Source organism: Dendrobates tinctorius, unplaced genomic scaffold (genome assembly GCF_039654945.1).
Source record: "Dendrobates tinctorius isolate UK_male_01 unplaced genomic scaffold, ASM3965494v1 ptg000057l, whole genome shotgun sequence".
Taxonomy (NCBI): domain Eukaryota; kingdom Metazoa; phylum Chordata; class Amphibia; order Anura; family Dendrobatidae; genus Dendrobates; species Dendrobates tinctorius.
In genome coordinates this window covers 25549362-25566304 of record NW_027361725.1, presented here as the reverse complement: position 1 = coordinate 25566304, position 16943 = coordinate 25549362, and the positions used below count along the sequence as shown (strand labels likewise).

Genomic DNA, 16943 nt, shown 5'->3' with positions numbered 1-16943 from the left:
TCTGACACCCTCTGCTGAGCCTGAAGACCTGGTTTAAGTGTATATCACACTGTGTGGAGTATTTAACCGTATAAAGTTTTAAACATGGTATGGTCGGGGACAACCATTATTAAAGAAAGGAGGAGTGTAAGGGGTAGCAGAAACTATTAATGCCCTGTACACATCTCGGTTGCCCTGGTTTTGAATGTCATAGTCTGTATATAGTGTTTTGTACTTTTGGACTGTGATAATATGCTGTAGCTTAGGGTAAGTGCAGTACCTCAGCGTGGACACTAGATGGGGGTACATTAGTATACATAGTTTACTTAGGAGGTTTCTACTGTAGGTAAGCCAGGAGCATTTCCTGATTATATTTAGTAGGGCCAGGGAACACAAAAAGTCCTTTAGGGCTTTAGAGCCTGGAACAGCACAGTGACCCCGCAACGATCAAGATAGGAGCCCAGTTTGTCCAGGTCCTGATAGTGGCCGAAGGTTGTAGCAGGAAAACGATGCAGGGCAGCACCAGGATGTGGCAGCTTAATACATGGGCAGACGCCCTTATGTCTGCAGCAAAACAGACAGGGGAACTCCTAAAGTTAGTGAAGCTGGACAAGAGTGATGCTGCGGTACCGAACAGGTGGGTACACCCTGGGGACACCCTGGGAGGAAGAAGGGAAGACGCAGGGAAAGTGAAAGATGCATACTATGTGGAACCTATTGATATGGTTTTAACTGAAATGGATATACTACATACTGATTCAAGTAAATTCTTTATTTTTGAGTTGGAACTGGACTCTGTCTCTTTTTGCATAACAAGGCCAGCAGCACAACTTCAGCAGACCAGATGGGACCCCGATGGCGCAGATGATGTAACAAAAGGTATGCCACAAAGGGGACATCTGATGCATGTGGCAGGAGACCAGGGCGCGCTTGAGCAATCTACATCAGCCACGACTACGGCCCTGGCTCCCCTGGCCTTATCCAACTTTGGCCTGAAGGTGAAGCCTTCCAAATGTCACCTCCTGAAGCCCAAGGTACAGTACCTTGGTCATGTAGTGAGTGCAGAAGGTGTGGCACCAGATCCTGACAAAGTCACAGTCATCCGGGACTGGCCAAAGCCCAGCAACCTCCATGAAGTACGCCAATTCCTCGGGTTGGTAGGCTACTACCGAAGGTTCATCAAAGGCTTCACTGAAATAGCCACTCCTATGCAAAATCTTCTGGTGGGGCAGTCCAAGAAAGCCAAACAGAAGAATTCCACATTTGAATGGACTGCGGAGTTGGAGAGGTCCTTCACCCGTCTGAAGATGGCTCTCACAGGAGATGAAGTTCTGGCCTACCCAGATTATGACAAACCCTTTGTGTTGTACACTGATACCAGCATCGTTGGACTAGGAGCAGTACTGTCACAGGTACAGAATGGCAAAGAAAGAGTGATCTCCTACGCCAGCAGGAAGCTTCTTCCCACTGAAAGGAACCCAGACAACTACAGTTCCTTCAAGCTGGAGTTCCTCGCCATAGTCTGGGCTGTGACTGAAAGATTCAAGCATTACCTAGCTTCAGCCACGTTTACCATCTTCACGGACAACAACCCATTGACTCACTTGGACACTGCAAAACTAGGTGCACTGGAACAGCGATGGATGGCTCGGCTATCTAACTATGAGTTTACCATCAAGTACCGAGCAGGGCACAAGAATGCCAATGCTGATGCGCTGTCCAGAATGCCTAATCTGCCAGATGCAGGAGAAGACCCTGAGGCTCTTGAAGAAATAGAGTTACCTCCCTTCCACCGGCCACTTGCGGCCCAGCGTGCTCAAGGAGTGAGAAACAGACGGTCTGGCTTGAAAGAGGTCACCCTAAATCCATTGCCCGATCATGACTGGGCAGAAGCTCAGGATTATGACCCCACAGTCCGCCTGGTGAAGGAGCTACTGTCACAAGCTGACTCACGCCCAGAGTCGAATGCTCCTGAGGAAACCAGCAGTTGTGGAAGGAGAGAGGCCGGCTGTTCATTTATGAAGGAAAGCTGTGTCGGAGGAGTATCAATGCCCGCACTCATGAGCTGGTTTGGCAGGTGATAGTCCCGAAGAGAGAGGCATCAATGGTCCTGGAAGCATACCACAATGGAGCTGGACACTTCGGATGGAAGAAGTTGGAAGCATTGCTCCGGGAGATATTCTGCTGGGCTGGTATGAGGAAAGCCATTGAGAGGTGGTGCCGGGAGTGTGGACAATGTAACCTGCGCAGAAAGGATCGAAACAGCCACAGAGCTCCTCTACAGCCAATCATCACCAAACAGCCACTTGAGTTGGTAGCCTTGGACTATGTGAAGCTGGTTCCAAGCCGGTCAGGCTACATCTATGCTCTTACCATTGTGGACCACTACTCAAGATTCCTGGTAGTTGTGCCTGTCAAAGATCAAATAGCCAGGACAGCAACCAGTGCATTCCTACAGCACTTCTGTAGACCACACGGATATCCTGAGCAAGTGCTTTCAGATCAAGGTCCCGCCTTTGAGGCAGAAGTGTTCCAAGAATTCTGTAACTTGTATGGTTGTAAGAAGATCCGGACAACACCGTATCACCCACAGACCAATGGCATGTGTGAGAAGATGAACCAGGTAGTGATCGACCTGCTGAAGACCTTGCCCTTGAAAGAGAGGAATCTGTGGCCAGAAAAGTTGCCAGATCTGGTAGACCTCTACAACCACATCCCTGTGAATTCCACCAACTGCACTCCAGTCTACCTAATGAGAGCAAGGCCTGGTAAACTGCCTATTGATTTGGACATGGGAGTCCTGACACCTGAAGTAACATCACCAGATGCTGACTGGGATACAGAGAGGCAGCAACAGTACAGAAGGGTACAAGAATGTGTGGAAGAGTCTAGCTCAGGCAAGACAAAAACAAGAAAGAAACTACAATCGGCATGCACCTGCAGTTCCCTTGTCACCAGGAGAACAAGTTCTCAGGAGGAAAAGAAGACTGCATAAATTGGATGACCAATGGGAAGCTGAACACTACACCATCCTACCCTCAAACTTTGACAATACCAAGGTGTGCCTTATTAGTAAAGATGGAGGAGAAACCTCAGCAGCTGTGTCAAGGGATCATTTGAAATTATGCCCTGACCAGCTAAGAGAAAGAATGGAAGAACAAGATAACATCCAACCCATTGAGGAAGAAAATGTCAGCACCATACTTGGAGAATTCCTTGCTAATTGGACTAAAGTAAATGATGCAATAGTGGTGCCCGTGTTGACATTTCCCCAACTGGTAGCACAGGAAGAAGTGACTCAAGAAAATCTTGAAGATCAGGAAAATCAGGCAGCAGACACCACACCAGCAGTGGGGCCAGAGAACCCTCGCCCTGCCAGTGGTGAACCTGTTATGCCCCTGGTGAGTCTAAGAGTTTGCAGACAATCTAGTATCCCTGTGTTACATAGAACCACCAGTAGTGTATCCAGTACATTACCCCCACACCAGTATTATGCAGGTCTACCTGTACTACACTTACATATATACACAATGTTGAAATTGTGTATATATGTAACTGTTCTCAAGTTTTGTGCCTACAGGTAATCTGTAAGAGTTTCCTTTGGAATTTGCCAGTTTTGTTTTATGGACATTGTACCACAGGACTTGTGTGGTCACCAATTTGTATATAGTTCACCATTTGCCCAGGAATGGACCATGGACATTGATGCTTGGACTTGTCATCATAGGACTGTTTTTGGAGCTTTTGGTTTTTGTAAATTTTTCATTTTTCAAAATCTTCTAACCTTCATACTGTTTACATGGCTATATGTTATTTATGTTTTTCATAAGCCCAGGAGTGCTGACTTGCACTAGGGGGGATGTGGTGTCCCCAGGAGTATGGCCGCCACAGTGGCTTTGTCTTCCTCTGGGGAGGGTAATGCCTGGCTTGGAAGCAGTGAAGGGTCTCTCTCGCAGTTAACCTATACATGTAACACAGTTCCACTCCAGGCCAGCAGGGGGGACTCTGAACCGGATTTAAAGGGAGGAGTGATCTCAGGGCCAAGAGGAAGGAGTGGTCAGTTAGTGTGAGGAGGTCCACGTGTGCAGACGTATGGAGAGAAGCTGGAGGTTGAGCTGAGGAAGGAGAGCTCCCTCACAGTGAGAGTGCATGAACTGGAGCCTGGTCTCCACGGTTGTATGGATACTAATGGTCCTGCAACAGACACCAGAGGAGTAGGAGGCTGTAAATGCCCTACCCCATCTAAGACTCGGAGGCACAACAGCACGGAGTGAGCCAAGAGAGGAATAGCGGCTACAGCTGTCTGCCATACGAGAAATGCTAGTAGAAGAGAATTAGGAGGAACTCCAGTGTAACTCAGTACTAGGAGTACTTCACTCAAATAAGCGCTAAGAAGGAGACTGCACAGCCCATCTGCTGAGAGAGAATCCCTGAGCTGCTTCCAGGCTAGCCTGCTCCAGTACCATCTGTAATCAGGACCCTGGACTGCATTCATCAAGTAAAGGTACAGAAATTGCACCCCACTGTGTCTTTGTCTGCTTGCCACCCTTCCGGCACTGCTACATCCCCGTGCCAACCGCATCTACACTGCCCTGGGACTACAGCTTCACCTGTGGGGAGCTTTTACATCTTTGCTGCACCATACCATCAGTCCCAGTGGATCTGCATGCAGCGTCAGCTTTACATCTCACTTGCCGAACACCACAGGTGGCGTCACGAACTATTCCATTAACTACATTTCACCATTCAAACTCCCCTAATACTTGGGCGCCCAGGGCCACGGACCGGGTCACCGCTGCTGTGACACATCCCGCTGACACCGGCCCGGTACCAAGCACCCCACAGCCCTGGGAGGGCGACCCACGTGCAGCAAAAACCAGCCTGGATCGTCTGGCACCTTCGGCTGCAGGAGCCAGCGGGCACTAAGCAGGTCTCTGCTCACAGTCACTGTACTTGCCAATATGGGATCTATAGCACCGGCCTACGCTGTCATGTTGCTCAGAGAACAGAGCACCAAACTTCGCCTGCTGCCCGCGCTGTTTTCCTGCCAAGTTTCCTCTTCTTTTCCTGCGTCCCGGCTTTTTTTGTACTAGACATGTCTCCTGCTGTCCAGTGCAAAGGTCGGTCCGGTTTGGAAAGCTTTTCCCCGGACAACATTGGTGACAGCCCCGACAGTTCCAGAACCAGCGCAAGAGAGGTACCTCCGGTCCGGTACATCTTCTTACATATATACCTGTGTATGTATGTGCAGTGTGTATATACATGCTTATGTGTAATGTGTGTGTATGTATGTGCAGTGTGTGTGTGTGATGATATGATTATATTTGAATAAATGTTGATTTTATTATTTAGCGCCTAAAGGGGATTTTCTAATCTTAACATTACTGATCAGTATAATTTCCAGCATCCCTATGATTAGCTAACTAAAGGGACAGCCTCTTTATTGTTTGGCAGGCACTGCCATGTATATTTTGTGGTGACTGTGCCTGATATCGCAGCTTTGTCCTGTACACTTACCGAAAATGCTGCAGTACTAGGCACAATACTTCAAAATGTATGGATCTGTGAAGAGGGTAGAGGGCTCATCGGAGCTCTGCAGCCCCTTCAGCCAGCTTATTATATGGAAAGAAGAATTCAGACACCCACCGACTTAATATCAATGACCTTTCCTAAGTTAAAAAAAACTCCTTTTATCAGCACAAAATTTGGCCCTAAAAGTAGCATGATGATAATAAGTGGGGATTCAGTTTGTCATAAATGTCTCACTACTTTTTATAAGTCATTATTCTATCGTTACTGTACCCAGCTACAATCCCCCCGTCCACACTGGAAGCTGATCTAAAGTCTTCTGCATCATTTTCACTATATTTTCTGTATCTCATTAGAAAACCTGTATCCTCTATAGCCTTTTACTATCTGGGTGTCCTCTGACTCTCAAAACATTGGGGCTCATGAGCGTAAAGCTCATGGGCCCCAATGCAAAATCTCCAACAGGGCCCTTGATTGTGGGTCTTTAATAGTTATGATCTTCTAATATGGGCCAAATGGATGATTTTGGCCCCTTAAGCTCCAGGACCCAGGTGCAACTGCAACCCCTCCATCTATTATAGTTATGCCACTGGGGAGCACCTCATTTATTAAGAGATGTAATAAAATCTCTGAATATTCTATGTTGCACAAAAGCCGTATCCCTCAGCCACATGAAACAATTGAAACCATGCATATACGGTAGGTAAATCCGGATCTGCATCAAGTTACCAAATGTTTCCGATTTTTGTGTTTTAGTTAGTAAATGGCTTATGTCTATCAAACCTTCCATGGTAAATTAAGAATGCTCAAAAGCATCAAAATGACAATGACTATTCTCCATATGCTGGAAATTGATTTTGCTGATTAGAAAAGTAATCCACATTCTTGACATGCTTAAACCGAAGCTATAAGAGAGCACAGAATATACCGTAATAGTAAGAACTATCGCCTGCACTAAAATGCATTAATAACCTTGCGATGAATCTAGATGAGGATTGCCAGCTGTTTACTATATCATATATTAAGCTTTGACTTGTTGCTATCACTCTGACGTAAATTATCATTGCAATGCATCTGCTCGCATTCGTCTGTAAAGTACTTCAAATAATTTGGTATGGCGAGGAATGTGTTAAAAATGTGAAATACTACAGAGCTGCGATTTTGATAGTCATATATACAGGGTGGGCCATTTATATGGATGCACCTAAATAAAATGGGAATGGTTGGTGACCCAGATCGGCGCGCTGAATTTGCAGAATGGACAAAATAAAAATTGGAACAGGACCCACAGTTTACACAGAACATTATGTTCAGTGATGAGGCAAATATTTTTGGGTGGGCCATTTATATGGATACACCTAAGTAAAATGGGAATGGTGACAGTTTTCTTGCATTGGGTGTCTTGCATTGAAATATGCTGCAATGACATGAGTACTGCGTTCACCAGACATCAATACAATTTCTATCCACTCCTCACGTGTTAACCTCTGCGACATGTCAATGGCTGTAAACAAAGAGAAACTTGTTAACTTTATTCTTTCATGAGTTATTATGTTAAAAACAAGCACACCATTGTTTTTCTTGTGAAATTCCCAATAAGTTTGATGTGTCACATGACCCTCTTCCCATTGAAAAAAATAAAGTTGGTTCCAAAATGACCGACTTCAAAATGGCCGCCATGGTCACCACCCATCTTAAAAAGTTTTCCCCCTCCCATATACTAATGTGTCACAAATAGGAAATTGATATCACCAACCATTCCCATTTTATTTAGGTGTATCCATATTAATGGCCCACCCTGTATATACACATATACACAGTGGGTACGGAAAGTATTCAGACCCCTTTAAATTTTTCACTTTTTGTTTCATTGCAGCAGTTTGGTAAATTCAAAAAAGTTCATTTTTTTCTCATTAATGTTCACTCTGCACCCCATCTTGACTGAAAAAAACAGAACTGTAGAAATCTTTCCAAATGTATTAAAAAAGAAAAACTGAAATATCACATGGTCATAATTGCTTACATTCTGTCTATTTCCTTGTGATCCTCCTTGAGATGGTGCTACTCCTTCATTGGAGTCCAGCTGTATTTAATTAAACTGATAGGACTTGATTTGGAAAGTCACACACCTGTCTATATAAGACCTCACAGCTCACAGTGCATGTCAGATCAAATGAGAATCATGAGGTCAAAGGAACTGGCCAAGGAGCTCAGAGACATATATACAGTATATATATATATAACTCTGGCAAAAATTAAGAGACCACCACATCAAAACAAACCCTGTCATGGGCAGCCCGTTCTCCAGACTGAACCCCATTGAAAACCTAAAAAAACCTCTGGAATGTAATCAAGAGGATGATGGATAGTCACAAGCCATTAAACGAAGAAGTACTGCTTAAATTTTTGCACCAGAAGCAGTGTGAAAGACTGGTAGAAAGCATGCCAAGACGCATGAACACTGTTTTTAAAAATCATGATTATTCCACAAAATATTGATTTCAGAACTCTTCCAGAGTTAAAACATTAGCATTGTTGTTTCTAAATGATTAAGAACTTGTTTTCTTTGCATTATTTGAAGTCTGAAAGCACTGTTTTTTTTTTAATTTTGACCATTTCTCCTTTTCAGAGAAAAAAACAGAACTTATTGCTTGGAAATTCAGAGACATGTTGTCAGAAGTTTGTAGACTAAAATAACAATTTCCATTTTACTCAAAAATATACCTATAAAGAGAAAAATCAGACAAACTGAACATTTGGAAGTGGTCTCTTAATTTTTGCCAGAGCTGTACATATATATATATAAACAAAATACCATTAAAGGATGGACATTGGCTGTAACAATGTGGTCCTACTAGAGACTGATAAGCTATGGTCAGATACATACTTAGATGGTTTCACACTGTAAAATCTCAAGTTATATGTACTGTATAGAACTGTCCTAAGATGGTACAAAGAATTCACCTTTATCTCTGCAAAACACAACAAACATATTAAATATCAATATAAGCAAAAGAAAAGATAAGCAGAGAAGAATGAGAGGTAACCTGGGGATTTAATGAAATTAAAAGTGTGAGGATTTTTTCCTGTATTTTTTCTTGCTGGTTATCAATTTTAGGTTTTATGAGTAGCAATCTGGTCGGTGAAATACACCATATGTTCTCAGTGATTCTGACATGACAGTTTATAGATTTACATCCATAAAATTGCCTAAATGAGCTTGATTTATGGAAGGTTGGTATTTCGGATGGAAGATGCCCCCCCCCGCTCTCTCTTCCTTATGTTTCTATGTTTCTACCCTATTCTTTGTCATTGCTAATTTTTTTCTTTATTGCTTGCTTTGGTCAAAAAATCTTTAAACCCTTTCAGCACCTGACATGTCTGTGTTATAGCTTTATTTCATTAAAATAAGTTTCTATGTGCAATACGTCGGCATAAATCTATTTACTAAGAGAGGCACACCTTACTAAAGCCTTAGGTAATTGACTGAGAAAATACAAGGTTCTTGGGTCACACTTGATGTCTCCTTGGAGCTGCTTGAAGGATAAACGTTTTCATAGAGCAGGCGGCTCTGGATTTACCTGTAGGCATACCTTGGGAAGGGGCTTATGCTATAGGGTAAAATGACATATAAATATTCTGAAATGTCTGATACATGCGGTCACCACAACTGTCTCCAGAACAGGCATTTTCTGAACTGCTTGGTGTTATGGCTGGTAGACATGGAGATGTAGTCATGCCTGCCAGTGGAGTCACTTGAATCTCATTGGTCTCAATGCAAAAGCTCCTATGGGGCCCCCAATTATTGCAAGTCTTTAATAATACTGGTCTATTCATATAGGCCAAAGGGACTTTTTGAGCCCCTTAGGCTCCATAGTTCAGGTGCGATTGTAACACCTTCACTTATTGTAGTGACGCCCTTGATAAATGTATAGCGAACATTGCACTTTTGGGGGATATTTATGACATTTCCTATCAACATGCTTTATATAACAAAAGGCCCTCTTTAAGGGGTGGCATACTTGAAGGATGGAAAGGCCCATACACATTAGAGTAACATCGACCAAACGCAATGTAGGATTGTCCAACAATCTAGGAGTGTATGGGGACCCCCTGACAGATGATTTAAGATTCTGGTATGACCATTTTCAGACTGATGATCCTTTTCTCCTCTAGAGATAAGTAACTGCCAGAGAAGTTTGGCAGCTGCTCTCTCATAGAGAGCACTTGGTAGAGTGAGTTGGGCAAGATTGCTGCCAAACAAATTATCCGCTGAACCAATGTTCAATTGAAAGCTGTTTAATGTGTACGGGGAGCTTAAAGACTAAAAACCTTTTGCATGGTCCATTGCAAATTATATGGAAGCAAATATCTGTTAACAGGATCATACAGTTTGCATACTGCAGGCAGAACATCTTCCATTGTCCAATGTTAGGGGAGATAAGGATCCGCCATGTCTAATTTCGGACTGCCAATCCTTTTGTTGATAAGCCACTGCCAGAGGAATTTAGCAGTGGCTCTTTTGTAAGAGAACACAGAAGCATTGGCAGAGAGGGTGGTCCTGTGATCAGCAGAGTTGAGGGAAGCAGCTGCTTGTCATGACATCGTTCTGCCGGCAGTTATCTGTTGTTTATGGGGCATCTAGTGCCTTCAGAATTTGGGGATGTAAAACTGGAAATAGGCAAGTGGACACTGATCTTTTATTTAAGGCAAGTTGCAATGAGAATTTCTCTTAGCAACAATTTGTCCTTTGCACAGAGAACTAGATCATTCTCCATGTTGTAAATAATTGCCAGATGCTGGTTTAATTGTGTGGTCCACAGAAAGTTGAACCCTCCACTTATTTACAGAGGCAAGGAACACCCTTCACTACTAGAAGTATGAGATAAAAAACAGAATCTTATAAGACAGCCTTGTACGCAGCGTAGATTGGCCATGGTACTGTTGGGGCCACATGCAAAAAAGAGCAGCCGGGCATAGCTTTTGATACATCAAATGCCAGGGGCAGTAAGTGGTGTACTATGGAGGCTCATCATATAGAAACTTGATTAAAACATTATTCATATTTACATCTGAGAGACCTATAGTTTGATGTTACAATATAGAGCATATCCCACACTCTGACTTATCATTTTACAGTATATTACAAGCCACAATAGGGGTAGGTAGGCTGAATTAACCCTGCATCAAGCACAACTGGCCTAATAGGCACAGATCCCGCGTTTTCATTTCTTCCTCCTCTCCGAGGCGGCAGATGATCCTGCCACTCCCAGAACCTTGCCATCTTTAAGTGCTGCTTGAAAGCCCCCACTCAATTTTACCGCCATTCTAGTAATAGTTAAGTTCTGAAAACTGGAGGCTATTAGGTGGTGGTTGTGAAATTTGGATACTTTTTGTTTTATTACTTTTATGGTTATTAAATGAGCTGGGGTGTTTTTGCATTTGATTTCATACACTGTCTTTTAATACATCTCTATGAAGGTCACTTATTACTTTTAGAGCCCTGAAATTGAGACAACTAGAAATTATAGGCAATTTTCTAACCTGTGCACAAACTGTGGTGCGACAGAGATGAGCCTAACGCAGGGTTAATCGTGACAACATCTATTCATAATCACTATGTGAAAATGACCCATGGCATTTGTTTTCAACTGACTATAACTGCAGTATCATTATTAAAATTAATTTGCTTTGATAAAAAATGGTGTCACCAGAAAGTCGTAGCAATGATGATTGCTGCATATGAACGGTAGACAGCATAGTAATGACCGGCTTCCTAAGGACGGACAAAAATCAGTGTTACATATTCTTGTGATTTGTTGCAGAACATAAGAAGTGAACCAAGGGCCGGTGAATCAAGGGGTCACTATCCATACCTACAGTGCCCATACCCGACTGAGCGCTTCACCCAGCAGATCTCTCCTCTCACTGCCTTATTTAGGTGAACATGTTGCTTGGCAGAGCATTTACGTGTTTCCAAATTGGAGAAATCTGCAGGCAGACAACTGTTGGGGGGGAAGTCAATGTGGAGTACCCCACAAACATCATATGATAAACCAGGAAAAGCCTGAACCAACCGATTAGCATGGACTGATCGCGTCGGGACCCAAGATCGATCCTTAGGCCCGTAACCCCTCCAGTGTACCAAGTACTGAAGCGAACTGCGAACCATCCGTGAATCAATAATACGTTCAGCTTCATACTCAGTTTGTCCATCCACAGAAACAGGAGTCAGAGGAGGTAGAGACTCCTTAGAGGAAGGTACGAATGATGTAAGAAGGGACCTATGGAACACATTGGGATACGAAACGACTAAACGAAAGGCAACTGGGTTGACAACCTCAATGATGTCGTAAGGACCAATAAACTTGGGACCCAGCTTAACGGAAGGAAGTTTCAGACGTATGTTCTTGGTAGACAACTACACTTTGAAGACATAGAAGAAGACCTAAGAAGGTCGAAACGCATTGTCTGTACACATAAAGCAGCAGTGTGCCCTTTTTTTCTGATCCCCCTGTGTATAACAAGGATTTCTGCTAAATGGAATATTTTGTAAAGATGAAATAATAAAATGGATTTTAATTGTCAAGTAGGAAGAATCCGCTGGAAATATTTGTTGTTTCCTGTGGCAACCACACACTTTATCTCCTACCAGAAACTTAGGTCCTACCAATCATCGCTTATCAGCAAAATGTTTCTGTATGCCCTGAGCCACCCCAATGTTCTTCTGGACCTCCCTCCAAACCTCCCCCAACCGTTGAACCACCGCATCAGCCCCTGGACACCCCGAATCCAGCCTGAAAAATTCACCAAAATGGGGGTGAAAACCGTAGTTACAGAAAAACAGAGAGGTGCCAGTGGACTGATTAACCTGATTATAAAATGCGAACTCAGCCATGGGCAATGAGTAACACCAATCATCCTGCTGGGATGTGGCAAGACACAGAAAAATCTGTTCTAGAGACTGATTGATCCTCTCCATCTGACTGTTGGTCTCGGGATGGTAGACAGAGGAGAAGGTCAAGCTAATACCCAATCTCTTGCAACAAAACGACCTCCAAAATTTGGATACGAACTGCACCCTTCTGTCAGACACCAAATTCAGAGGCATGCCATGCAACCTCACAACGTGCTCAATAAACAACTTAGATAATGTTTCCGCATTAGGTAGTCCTGCCAAAGGAACAAAATGTGCCTGTTTGCTAAATCTGTCCACCACAACTCAGACCACTGTTTTGCCATTGGAAGGAGGAATATCAGTGATAAAATCCATGGACAAGTGAGTCCAAGGTCTATCCGGAATTTTCAATGGCACCAATTCTCCGGCCGTCTAGTTATGGGAGACTTTAGCACGAGCACACATATTACAAGCAGATACAAACACAGCAATGTCAGAAGACATGGAGGACCACCAAAACAGTCTAGCAATAGCGCTTCGGGTGGCCACGACTCCCGGGTGTCCACTGAGAACAGATTTGTGGAACTCCCAGGGCATCCTCAACCGATACTGAACTGGGACGAAGAGCTTGTTATCGGGCAATGACGGAGGAGCAAGAGATTGAGCCTCACGAATTTCAAGTTCCAATTCGGAGGATACCCCAGCCACAACCACCCCATGTTGAAGAATGATGGAAGGAGGATCTGGAGGTGATATCGGATCAAGGCTGCAAGATAAGGCACTGGTCTTGATATTCTTGGAACCAGGCTGAAAGGTGATAGAAAAATGAAAACGTGGATCATGACAATTATATGCTCCCCTGAGGTCCAACTTGGAAAACCACTTAGCCCCAGATAATTGATTGTAAAATTCTGGAATAAGCAGGAGAGGGTAGGTATTTCTCACCGTAACTTTATTTAGTTCCTGAAAATCAAGGCAAGGGTGTAAACCACCATCTTTCTTTTTGACAAAAAAGAATCCAGCAGCCACACGCAAGACAGAGGGGTGGATGTGACCTTTATGTAAGCTTTCTGAGATATAATCTTTCATAACGGCACGTTCCTGGCCAGAAAGATTGTACAAACTGGCCTTGGGCAATTTATCACCCGGAATGAGATTAATAGTACAATCATAGGGGTGATGTGGTGTCAAGAACTCAGCCTCTCTTTTGGAAAACACGTCCTCAAAATCCCGAACTACTCTTCAAACTAACGGACGACACCAGAACAGCAGAAAGACAACCATTTCAACAATTAGGACCCCATTTCACAATATCCCGAGATTCCCAGTCAATAGCAGGATTATGCACTTGTAACCAGGGGATTCCCAACACCAGTCCCGCTGGAAGATTATCCAGACCATAACATGAAATTCGTTCCTGATGCAAGGAACCCACCTTGAGGAGAAACTCCTCAGAGACAAACTTGACAATATTCTTAACCAGTGGTGTCTTATCAATGGAAATGATATGGATTGGGTTTTCAAGCCTAACTGTCTCTATCTTACTCTTGGACACCAAGCTCGATTCAATGAAGTTCATGGACAACCCACAGTCCACAAAAGCTGAAGTGGGTATGAAACCATCCCCACAACAAAGTTCCACCTCCAACAAAATCTTTTGAAATGAGAAAAAAGGTACCTGAGAGTCTGGATAAACTCCTCGACAATCACCCAGACTTAGGCGTTTACCGACAACTTGTCAGTCAGTGGGCAAGAGGAGCAGGCCTTTTTCCAATGTCCAGGACTTCCACAATAAAAACATAATCTCCCTTCACGTCGTCGCGTCCTCTCCTCCTTGAGGTTAGTAGTCCCAACCTCCATAGGTTCCGTATATGGCATCACATCGGATTTAGTAGGATATAAAGGAACCTCTCGCTGAATTACTCCTCTCTCCCGCAACCACCGATCCATATGAATGGCCTGAGTCATTGCCTCCTCCAAGGAGCTGGGTGGTGGATTTAGAACCAGAGCCTCCTTAAGATGATCTGACAGTACTCTCCTGAACTGACATCTTAGTGCAGAGGACACCTCGGTGGACCACTGTCTAAACTCAGAACAATACGATTCGGCAGTGAGTTTACCCTGGGAGAGACCCAAGATCGTGTCCTCTGCCACCCTGACCGGATCTGGTTCTTCATAAATCAGTCCTATAGCCTCAAAGAACCTATGCACAGGCACACGTTCAGGGGCAGTAACAGGTAAAGAAAAAGCCCAAGTTTGAGGACCCTCCCGGAGTCAAGAAATAATTATCCCCACCCGTTGACTTTCATCACCTGAGGATCGCAGTCTAAGGAAAATCAGCTTACAACTCTCCCTGAATGTACAGAACTTCTCCTTTTCTCTGGAGAAAGTATCTGGGAGCCTGAACATAGGATCAGGAGAATGTAAAAAGACATCCATGGGGTCTGAGTGCTTGCAGGTTGATTGTGTGATAGAACCCTGAAAAGACTTAACCGTCTCAGTAAGTTCCCTCTGAAGTTGAATATGGGAAGTGGCCCCGCCCATCGGACCAGACCATGGCGATTTACATACATCTCAACCAAGATAAAAAAGGTATTTATGCATCAAAGGTGCGGGGTCAGGGGGAATCAAATGTCCTAATAGAATCCTTATGTGACACACTATTGAATGATATCTTTACATGATATCACTAAAAATGGGTGACAGATTCCCTTTAAAAGGATCATCACTATCATTAGTTGCATAAATATCACGCCAATAATCCCAACTCACAAACTATACATTACTATTTATGACATCACCCCCTTCTAAATAGATCGGCTTATTACAGCAAGATGTAAATAGTCCTGGCCTGTGAAAAGAATATTTAGCGATTATTCCAATACTCTAAAGTCATCCTGCAAGCTTCCATTACATGCCCGCCTCACAGCCTGTCAATTAGAGAGCCTCAAATACCCGAATGCTTGTTAGGTATCCCTACTTAGATATTACTGCTTCGGAGATACCGCAGTCCTACTGAGATATTACGTACATCGGAGATTTCCCTACACAGTTGTTACTGTTTCTGAGCTATAACTGTTTCTAAAATACGCTTCCATTCATGTGCCAGCAGTGTGGCACGGCAGCAACGTTTGCTGTGTATTACACTGAACTACAGGAGGTTTTATGAAATGTGAGATATCCTCACTGAGATATAACTACTTGAGAGACATAGCTCTTTTCAGATGTCAGTCATATGCCATAACAGAAAACCAGTATTACACAACCAGGGATGGACCTCTATAGGTCAAACCATGACAGTAACAAAAAAGTCATTATAGGGGTATTTTCATCTCCGAGATCGTATCCCAGTATATAGTAGGTGTAATAATAATAATATTAGCAAATACCTGTTATGCGAGGCTTAGGTCGAAGGAGGCTGACAAACCCGGGCCCCTGCGGAGTCCCTCAAACTAGGGAAAACCCTGTCTGACCCTCAACCCAGGGTTTTTGCTAAAGGTGCAAATGCCTGAGCCTCCAGCCTCTCCTTATCTCCTGCTCAGCCCTAAGCTGAACCCTCCACCCTCCACCCAGTGAGTTGTCAAACCACCAAAACTCACACAGTAATGACAGACAGGGAGAACTCAAACCGCACCGCGCCGCATACACACAGGACAATACTATAATGTGAACAGGGCAAAACAAAGCACAAATATAGGAAGGCGAAAAGGTAACAACGGATCATACGACACCAGATATGAATTTCTCTCTCCAACACCTCCACTCCAGACCGGAACCACTTGGCACAAAACACAAGCTATAATCGGCGACGCCCACAGGCCAGCACGACTATTTAAAGACCGTGGGCGTGACCAAACATCCCACCTGATTTCCAGCTAGATTAACCCCAGATAACCTGAGTAAAATCAAGCCGGCGCCACTGAGGCTATAGTGGACGGAGATGGAACTACCGCTGCCTGCCGGACGCTGTGGTGTGAACAGCGTCCGACATGACAATACCTCCATTTAGAAATGTAGTATAGTTCTTCTGATTCGCTGTGTCACTATCCCCATATGCAGGGCTTTGCATGAGCTTAGGTTACGACCATATATTGACAGTTAGTTGTTAGTGGTCGTAACCATGGATACCTAAGCTCCTGCACAGGGGTTAGCAATATAGCGAATCAGAAGAACTATACTTCATTTCTAATTGGAGCTAATTGCTAATATTATTATTATTACACCTACTACATATTGGGACAGGATCTTGAAGATGGGAAGGCCCCTTTAATCTAGATAGTTTCCATAAGCCGACTGGTTCAGATTCGTATTCATACATGATAACCTTTACATACAATTGAGGAAAAATATGCAATAAAATTGTTCAATGGAAGCAATGTTAGTGTTAGTTACGTTCTAAGTCTACTGAATCGTGGTCATGTATAGAGCTGAGCGAATTTGTTCAGATTCTGTTCTGAATACGATCGGCATCGAATATTGTTTTTGCAATATTCGACGAAAACAGCCAAACGTCATTAGAGTCAATGGAAGTAGAGAT

The 16943-nt window shown here is 43.7% G+C and overlaps 1 protein-coding gene across 1 annotated transcript in view; it reads right to left on the bottom strand.

The window, feature by feature from the left end:
• The window catches only part of AKAP6 (A-kinase anchoring protein 6), a 476852-nt gene that overhangs the window by 143159 nt on the left and 316750 nt on the right, over positions 1-16943 (bottom strand). The window lies entirely within an intron of this gene.